We start from the raw sequence: 9,330 nt of genomic DNA on the forward strand, positions 1-9,330 counted from the left end.
GAAAATTAGAGTTTAGGATCAAAGCATTCTTCCACACAGAAACAGATGTTTCTACTGCTGACCTCCACTCAGCACCAAGGAATCTCAATTCCAGAATTAGCCATACTTGAGATATGGGGAAAAGGAGGAAGAAAACAGATAAATTGGCAAACACAGTAATGACACCCCCATCTATCCTCATGTGATTGTAAAAACAATTTAATTCAAGCCAACTTGGAAGACAGTTTTAACTATATTCTTGGACGTGACTTATACCAGGAGTGAAAAAGGGCGTAACTGACGTATTAGAGGCTATGACAAAGTAGATTAAATGTGAATCCTCCCCCAGAGGTGAATCAAGAATTAGGAAGTATACAGTTATGATGAAGAATGCTCATTCCTCCTGAAATATATGTTCTCTATTTTTTGATTCCTTGATTTTTTAACCCAAGACACCAGTTATTCAGTATATTAAAAACCGAGATAGATTTCAGGATTATAAGAGATGAACTTGACAGCAAATTACACAGGAAAGTGGAGTAGACCATGCTGACTTTGACTGATCCTGTCACTTCTTTCACAAACATAGAAAATAGGTGCAGGAGTAGGCCATTCGGCCCTTCGAGCCTGCACCACCATTCAATATGATCATGGCTGATCATCCAACTCAGTATCCTGTCTCTCCATACCCCCTGATCCCTTTAGCCACAAGGGGCCACATCTAACTCCCTCTTAAATATAGTCAATGAACTGGCCTCAAATACCTTCTGTGGCAGAGAACTCCACAGATTCACCACTCTCTGTGTGAAAAAACGACATTTCGTTTGGACCTCAAGGGGTCCAAATGACAAATAAATTGAATTGTATTGTATAATTGAAAAATGTTTTCCTCATCTTGGTCCTAAAAGATTTCCCCCCTCCTAAAAGAACATAACATTTTTAAAAATCGACACATATGTTCTCTATTTCGTGATTATTTGTAATGCTCACAAACCTATCGAATTCTGATTTGAATATATTAATGGCACGAATGGGGCAGAGAGCCCTTAATGTGTGTTCACAGCAAAGATCCTATGGTTCAGTGGCATTTGGCTGCCCCCTCCCTCCCTTCCCTTCCCTCCATCGTGGGATTCGTGGCACTAGTGAGTGAGTGAGTGAGTACAAAAACACCCGGCTTCAGCCCAGAAATCATGTTATATATTGATCTAATTAAAGACTGAATTCGCGTGAATGTAAGGAGTTGTCCGTGTGTCCCCTGTGTGGGAGGGAGGGAGGGAGAACTAGGACTGTTGGTGACAGACGACACCCCGGCACCGCGCGGCCCCGCCATTACCTCTTCCAGAAGCTTCCTCGCCCGCCTCCGCTGTCACACTCTACACGGTCCGCCTGCCCCAACCGCCCAGCACAACAGTTCCGTCCCCCCGTGACCAACTGGCAATGGGACCAGCCACACGGAATAGTCTCTCACTAAGGTAATTGTTTCAGCTTTAGATCAATAATGGCAGCACATGTCGATGTTTTAGATGCACACAGTCTCTTGCCCAGTGGAGGGGAGTTGAGGACATAGGTTCAAGGTGAAGGGGGAAAAGAAACATAGACAATAGGTGCAGGAGTAGGCCATTCGGCCCTTCGAGCCTGCACCATTCGCCATTCAATATGATCATTCAATATGATATTTATAGATCTTATAGAAACTTACAAAATTCTTAAGGAGTTGGACAGGCTAGATGCAGGAAGATTGTTCCCGATGTTGGGGAAGTCCAGGACAAGGGGTCACAGCTTAAGGATAAGGGGGAAATCCTTTAAAACCGAGATGAGAAAAACTTTTTTCACACAGAGAGTGGTGAATCTCTGGAACTCCCTGCCACAGAGGGTAGTCGAGGCCAGTTCATTGGCTATATTTAAGAGGGAGTTAGATGTGGCCCTTGTGGCTAAGGGGATCAGAGGGTATGGAGAGAAGGCAGGTACGGGATACTGAGTTGGATGATCAGCCATGATCATATTGAATGGCGGTGCAGGCTCGAAGGGCCGAATGGCCTACTCCTGCACCTAATTTCTATGTTTCTATGATATGAATAGGAGATTGAGGGATAACTTTTTCACACAGTTATGTTGGGTGTGTGGAACAAGCTGTCAGAGGAGGTAGTTGAGGCTGGGATTATCCCAACGTTTCAGAAACAGTTAGACAGGTACATGGATAGGACAGGTTTGGAGGGATATGGACCAAGCGCAGGCAGGTGGGACTAGTGTACATGGGACATTGTTGGCCAGTGTGGGCAGGTTGGGCCGAAGGGCCTGTTTCCACACTGTATCACTCTATGACTCTAACAGGGGCTGACGGTCCCCAATCACTGGCTGTACCAGTGACACGGAATAGTCTCCCAAAGGTGTAGGAATGAACTGCAGATGCTGGTTTAAACCAAAGATAGACACACAAAATGAAAGAGTAACTCAGCGGGACAGACAGGCAGCATTTTTGGAGAGAAGGAATGGGTGACGAGACCCTTCCTCAGTCTCCCAAAGGTAATTGTTTCAGGTTCAGAGAATAAGGTCAGCACATGTCGATATAACAGGGGCAGTGTCTATCACTGGCTGTAGCAGTGGCATGGACTAGTCCCAAAGGTAATTTTTCAGGTTCAGAGAATAATTTTGATATAACAGGTGCAGTGAATACCCTCCCACTAGTGGAAACATCCACTCCACATCCACTCTATCCATAACAGGGGCAGTGAATACTTCCCCCCCCCCCCCCCCCCCCCCCCCCCCCCCCCCCCCCCCCCCCCCCCCCCCCCCCCCCCCCCCCCCCCCCCCCCCCCCCCCCCCCCCCCCCCCCCCAAAAGTCACTCCACTGAATGCTGTGCAATGCCATTTCTGCCCAGTTGGGCAACTGGTAGAGATGCTGCCTCACAGCAACAGAGACCTGGGTTCATAGCTCATGGAACAGTACAGCACAGGCCCTTCAGCCCACAATGTTTGTGCTAAACATGATGCTAAGTTAAACTGCTCTCATCTGCCTGTACATGATCCATATGCCTCTATTCCTTACACTTCCACGTGCCTATCTAAAAGCCTCTTAAATGCCACTATCGTATATGCCTCCTCCACCACCCCAGGCAATGTGTTCCAGGCCCCCACAACTCTGTGTAGAAAAACTTACCCTGCACATCTCCATTAAACTTTCCTCCTCTCACCTTTCAGTTATGCCATCTTTGTCAGATCCTTACCTTGATATAATAAACATGCTTCAAGGACACTGAAGATAAATGCATTGTTTTATTCGTCCTCCATTCCTTTACATCCCGGCAACGTGTCATTATGTGTCATTTATTTGCACCACATAATGCTTCTTCAAAGCAGCAACAGTCATGCAATGCTCAAACATTGCACTCACAACACTTGTCTCCCCATTCGGGTCGAATTCATTCAAATTTCTAATTCCAACTGCTTTGTTAAAGGCCATATCTGCTTCAAAAGTTGAACTAAACAATTACTAGTTTATCCTCGTCGCCAATGTCAGATCCACGCCTTGATCTGAATATATAAACATACTTCAAGGACACTGAACATAAACGCACTGTTTTATTCGTCCTTCATTCCATTCCACTCTTGTGTTAGACATTTCCACACTGGAAAAAAGATTCTGACTGTTTATCCTATCTATGCCTCTCATAATTTTATATACTTCTATCAATTCTCCCCTCAACCTCTGACGTTCCAGAGAAAACAATTCAAGTTTATCTTAATTCAAGTCGTTCCAGGTGCGACAGAGGTTCACCTGCATCTCCTCCAACCTCATCTATTACATCCGCTGCTCTAGATGTCAGCTGATCTACATCGATGAGACCAAGCGTAGGCTTGGTGATCGTTTCGCCGAACACCTCTGCTCGGTTCGCATTAACCAACCTGATCTCCCGGTGGCTCAGCACTTCAACTCCCCCCTCCCATTCCGTATCCAACTTCTCTGTCCTGGGTCTCCTCCATGGCCAGAGTGAGCAACACCGGAAATTGGAGGAACAGCACCTCATATTCTGCTTGGGGAGTCTGCATCCTGGTGGCATGAACATTGAATTCTCACAATTCTATTAGCCCTTGCTCTCTCCTCCCCTTCCTAGCTCTCCCTCAGCTCTCGGACTCTTCCTCCTCCTTTTTCCTTTCTTCTCCCCGCCTCCCCCCACCCCCTATCAGTCTGAAGAAGGGTTTCGGCCCGAAACGTTGCCTATTTCCTTCGCTCCATAGATGCTGCTGCACCCTCTGAGTTCACCAGCATTTTTGTGTACCTTCAAACTTATCTAACCTCTCTTTGTAGCTAAACCCTCTAATCTGGCAAACCACCTCTGCACCCTCTCCAAAGCCTGCACATCCTTCCTGAAATGGGCTACCTGAACTGCAAGCAATACTGCAAATGCGGAGTAAACAAACTCTTATAGAGCTGCAACATGATCCCAATCTCGAGTTGTGTTGGAGTTTGCACGTACTCCCTGTGACAATGTAGGTTTCATCTGGGTGCTCTGCTTTCCTCCCACATCCCAAAAGAAGTGCAGGTTTGTTGGTTATTTAGCCTCAGTAAATTGCCCCGTGTGTGTTGGGAATGGATAACATAGAGCTAGTAATAATAATAATAATAATAATAAATTTTATTTAATGGGCGCCTTTCAGACATCTCAAGGACACCTTACATAGTAGTCGGAATAAAAACATATAATCGGAATATAACAAGTAATAAAGACATCACAGAGACACAAATTAAAAACAGAATTCAGTCCAAAAACAGAAAATCAAAAACACAGTGTGAAGAGAGAGCAGCGGCAGCCAAAGCGCGCCAGCGTCCACTCTCTCTTCATGGCAGCCATCTTGGACACAGACCTACAGGACTACAATTAGACAAAAAAAATCATCCCCCCACAGTGGATAGCACTGTGGAGGAAGGCACAATGTCCAGTCCCCACCCCATGTTCACCCCAAAGTCAGGCCTAGTATGAACAGGTCGGGCACAGGCATAGACTTGCCGGGTTGAAGGGCCTGTTTCCATGCTGTATCATTCTATCAGTCAATCAATGTACTACTGTGGCGGCTCCCAAGGGTCGGGCCATCCTGTCAAACCCCTCGGCACGGGAATGGTTCAGTCCAGAGGCGGCCCTTAACCAGAGGGTTTAAAGGCAAGGGTTTGGGTGCCATCTCTCTCTCGTGGACTTCCCTACAACCGGGAAGAACATAAATAAAGGTGCCTCTCGAAATACCTGACTCCTCTCTTTCTTTTCGGGACCTACGCACCACACTACGTTTAATTTAGTTTAATTTAGAGATACTGCGGCCCACTGAGTCTGTGCTGACCTGTGATCACTCGTACATTCATTCTATCCTACACTCTAGGGACAATTTACAGAAGCCAATTAACCTACAAACCTGCATGTCTTTGGAATGTGGGAGGAAACCTGAGCCCCCAGAGAAAACCCATGTGGTCACAGGGAGAACGCACAAACTCCATACAGACAGCACCTGTAGTCAGGACCGAACCCGGGTCTCTGGCACTGTATCACAGCAACTCTACCACTGCGCCACTCTGCCAAGTTCAAGTGAGTTTATTGTCATGTGTCCCTGTATAGGACAATGGAATAGTATACAGGACATAGTAGGCATTTACTACAAAACAGATAAGTGTTTCCATATACCATGATATAAATATATACACACATGAATAAATAAACTGATAAAGTGCAAATAACAGAAAATGGGTTATTAAAAATCATAGTTTTCTCCGAGCCAGGTTTAATAGCCTGATGGCTGTGGGGAAGTAGCTATTCCTGAACCTGGTTGTTGCAGTCTTCAGGCTCCTGTACCTTCTACCTGAAGGTAGCAGGGAGATGAGTGTGTGGCCGGGATGGTGTGGGTCTTTGATGATACTGCCAGCCTTTTTGAGGCAGCGACTGCGATAAATCCCCTCGATGGAAGGAAGGTCAGAGCCGATGATGGACTGGGCAGTGTTTACTACTTTTTGTAGTCTTTTCCTCTCCAGGGCGCTCAAATTGCTGAACCAAGCCACGATGCAACCGGTCAGCATGCTCTCTACTGTGCACCTGTAGAAGTTAGAGAGAGTCTTCCTTGACAAACCGACTCTCCGTAATCTTCTCAGGAAGTAGAGGCGCTGATGAGCTTTCTTGATAATTGCATTAGTGTTCTCGGACCAGGAAAGATCTTCAGAGATGTGCACGCCCAGGAATTTGAAGCTCTTGACCCTTTCAACCATCGACCCATTAATATAAATGGGGCTGTGGGTCCCCCTCCTACTCCTTCCAAAGTCCACAATCAGTTCCTTGGTTTTGCTGGTGTTGAGGGTCAGGTTATTGCGCTGGCACCATCTGACTCATCCCCATCAGTGATACGCCCCACAACAGTGGTGTCGTCAGCGAACTTGATGATGGAGTTCGCACTGTGATTGGCTACGCAGTCATGGGTATAGAGTGAGTACAGCAGGGGGCTGAGCACGCAGCCTTGAGGTGCTCCCGTGCTGATTGTTATCGAGGCTGACACATTTCCACCAATACGAACAGACTGGTCTGTGAATGAGGAAGTCGAGTATCCAATTGCAGAGGGATGCGCAGAGACCCAGTTCTGCGAGTTTGGTAACCAGCTTGGAGGGGATGATTGTATTAAATGCCGAGCTGTAATCGATGAATAACAGCCTGACATATGAGTTTTTGTTGTCCAAGTGGTCCAGAGCCGCCCCTTGTATTACAAAGCAGCGCAACTGTCCAAACGTAACATTTGAATGAGCTGAACAAAAAACAAATAGCTGGAGAAACACAGCAGGTCAGGCAGCCTTGACCCGAGCCCACTACCTTGTTGAGCTCTTCTTGTGTCGCTCCTGCCTACTTGCCTATTTCTTTAGCAAGGAGTCCTTAACCTTGACTGATGATCCTTACCCCATGTCTCCAAAGCTCCTTTTCCTCTTAGACACTCCCTGTTTCTTTCTATCTTCTCTCTACCTTTTCATTTCCAACTTCTGCTGGGACAATGATCATCTTGACATCTCCATTCTCCTCAGCCACTCCATTCTCACCCCCTCTGTACGTGCAGCCCTTCAGACCAATCCCAACATAGTCGTCAAACTTGCAGACGAGAGTGGTGCCTGGCGGATTGAACTCTACCTTGTTGAGGCTAAGCAACAGGTATTAGGTGCCTCTGGACACTGTGTGACCTATTTAGTTCCTCCATTTTGCTCAAGATTTCAACAATTGCCTTCTCTGGTGTCTTCATTTGAATATATGTGGTTTAATGTCTTGATGAAACCATTGAAGACATTAAGTGAATGCATGCTTTCTTAGAATGAATCTGTGAAGCTCTTGCATGGACTTGAGGGCCTGAACTATATTTATCATTTATTTATTCATTTGTCTTTTATTGCGACGTGTACCAATTAAGGTACAGTGATACGCAAATTACCATATAGCCATACTAAAAAAGCAACAAGACACACAACTACATAAAAGTTAACATAAACATCCACCACAAGGGATTTCCCACATTCCTCACTGTGATGGAAGGCAATAAAGTCTAATCTTCATCCCTCATATTTGCCCCTCGGTCGAGGCAGTCGAACCATATGCAATCGGGGCGATCAAAGCTCCTGCAGCCGGCGGTCGAAGCCCCTGCGTCAAGGCGATCGATGCCCCGCGTCGGAGTGATCGAAGCTCTCACGTCGGAGCGATCGAAGCTCCAACGGCTTGGAGTTCCCGATGTCGGTCTCTTACTAGAGACCGCGAGCTCCACGATGTTAAAGTCTGCAGGTACCCGCGGTAGAGCTCAAAGATCGATCCCTGGCAAAGGGATCGCGGGCTCCGCGATGTTAAAGTCCCGCAGGCTCCCGCGGTGGAGCTCTCAAAATTGGTCTCCAGCAAAGACCGCCCACTCCTCGATGTGGACGGAGATACGATATGGAAATAAATCACATCTCCGTCGAGGTAAGAGATTAGAAAAAGTTTTCCCCAACCTCCCCCCGACATAAAACAAGCTGAAGAACACTAAAAACATACATTTAACACATATTAAAAAACCAACAAAGAAAAAAGGGACAGACAGATTGCTGGCGAGGCAGCCATTGCTGGTGCCACCCGGTGGAGAGTGAGAGGTTGTGCTGGCTAGGACTTTATTCCTAGGAGCGCAAGACAATGATGGTGATCTTATAGAGGTATATAAGATCATGAGGGGAATAGATATAGATGCACAGAGTATTTTATGCAGGGTAGGGGAATCAAGAACCAGAGGACAGGTTTAATGTGAGAGAGGAAAGATTTAATAGGAATCTGAGGGGCAGCTTTTTCACACAGGTGGGTATATGAAATGAGGAAGTAGTTGAGGCAGATACCATAACAACATTTAAAATATATTTGTACAGGAAAGGTTTAGAGGGATATGGGCCAAATGCGGGCAGGTGGAACTAGTGTAGATGAGGCAGCTTGGTCGGCATGGGCAAGTTGGGCCGAAGGGCCTTTTCGGTGCTGTACGACTCTTTGACTCCATGGCAATGGCACTCGTCACTAATGACAGTGGCAAGGTGTCAACATGAGCATGAAGGAGAAGAAAAAGATAGTGCCTGCCAGATGTGAATAAAAGAACAATTTGAGATGGAAGACCTGTACAGATGTTTGTTGCATCACACCCCAGCTATACTTTAAATGTAGATATTTATAGCTAAGCAGATGAAACCGTCAATTCATACGTTGTATAAATGGAGATTTTAATTTTAAAGCTAATTCCATCATTGAAATAGAGGGTGATTGCCAAAAATGCTCAGAGTAAAGCAAAATGCAAATGCGAGAACCGTCTTTGGCTGCAATACCATTTCGACTCAGCGTTATTGGAGACTGTGGATGTCAGCATAATCAATAGCATTACAGAGTCATTCTGTAGAGCCTACCAAGGCAGCGCAAGATCTGCACCTTGTGCTGCATGCTGCAAAATAGGTTTGTATGCAGACAGCAGAACAGTATAGCCAGTCCATGTTACTGAGTGCATTAGATCTAACGTCCCAATGAGTGTGGAAGATAACTCCTTGTACAGTATTGGCATGAAAAAATGTAATGAAATTTCAACTAGCTCAGAATGGTAGTGTAAATGTGGCAAACAAACAAAAGGCAAGAACTATGACTGGAGTTCTGAGGTCGAATGTTGATGCAGCTCAGTGACGGAAAGGCATGAGTATGAATGACGATACAAAACTGGTGTTGATTAATGTGGGATGTTACTGTAGTGGCCATTACTACTCAAGGGAGTGGCAGTCAAGTGCGGACTCTCTCGGTAGAGCAGTCGTGAATGCAGCATCCATCATAATCCCCGACTACACTGGCAGAATAG

The 9,330-nt window shown here is 46.1% G+C and overlaps 1 protein-coding gene across 1 annotated transcript in view; it reads right to left on the reverse strand.

The window, feature by feature from the left end:
* zcchc9 (zinc finger CCHC-type containing 9) overlaps positions 1 to 1,420 on the reverse strand; it is a 28,353-nt gene extending 26,933 nt beyond the window's left edge. Inside the window, exon 1 of the mRNA XM_033017229.1 lies at positions 1,313 to 1,420. The gene's annotated coding sequence lies outside the window, so the exon portion shown is untranslated. The remainder of the gene's footprint in view (positions 1 to 1,312) is intronic.
* Between the last annotated feature and the right edge of the window lie 7,910 nt (positions 1,421 to 9,330).

This window comes from Amblyraja radiata, chromosome 3 (genome assembly GCF_010909765.2).
Source record: "Amblyraja radiata isolate CabotCenter1 chromosome 3, sAmbRad1.1.pri, whole genome shotgun sequence".
In the NCBI taxonomy this organism is placed as follows: domain Eukaryota; kingdom Metazoa; phylum Chordata; class Chondrichthyes; order Rajiformes; family Rajidae; genus Amblyraja; species Amblyraja radiata.